The sequence below is a fragment of the Populus euphratica genome, unplaced genomic scaffold, assembly GCF_000495115.2.
Source record: "Populus euphratica unplaced genomic scaffold, PopEup_1.0 scaffold2799.1, whole genome shotgun sequence".
NCBI classification, from domain to species: domain Eukaryota; kingdom Viridiplantae; phylum Streptophyta; class Magnoliopsida; order Malpighiales; family Salicaceae; genus Populus; species Populus euphratica.
The window spans coordinates 9739-10435 of NW_011502745.1; positions in this window are offsets into that span (position 1 = coordinate 9739).

Here is a 697-nt window from a genome sequence, read left to right on the forward strand (position 1 = left end):
ACTGGACTTTTAGAATATTATGGCTATGAAGAAAAACTTACAGCAATCTATCCTTCCAAATTAAGCGAAAGTCTACTCCGAAATTTAGAAATCATAGGCTTCCAAGTAGAAATCCGCTTTGAATTTGAGCCTAAAGGAATGCCCAACTAAGATAGTGGTAAAGAGTCATGTCTGCAATGGATATCATTTGCCAATCCAGCATAATATTCCTCATCAAGATTAACACCATCAACCAGACTCTTGAGAAAATTAATTTTCAAACCTGAACATATTCCAAAGCAACACAGAATTCTCTTGACTATCTGCGAGGAGTTCAGAGAAGCTGTAAGGAAAATAAGAGTGTTATTATTGTCTTTGAAGTTCCATGATGTTAAGCACTTTTCTTGTAGGAATTAGGAAACAAAATATCTTGTTTAGAGCACGTTTGATATCATTAACTATTTCTGTTTTTAAATTTATGGAAACCAAAATTCTGAGAGCTTATTTATTTTGAATTATTATGTTAAAAAAAAAACCACCTACCAGTGACATAATTTTTTTAATTTGTTTTATTTTTACGATTGTTGGTTTTTTTTTTTTTAAAACAAAAAATAAAAACAACTAAATTTATGTTTTTATTTTCAAATTTGGTTTTTAAAAGGATTAATTTCAATTTACATCCTTGAGGTTTGAGGAGTTTCTATTCCCCCCCCCCCCC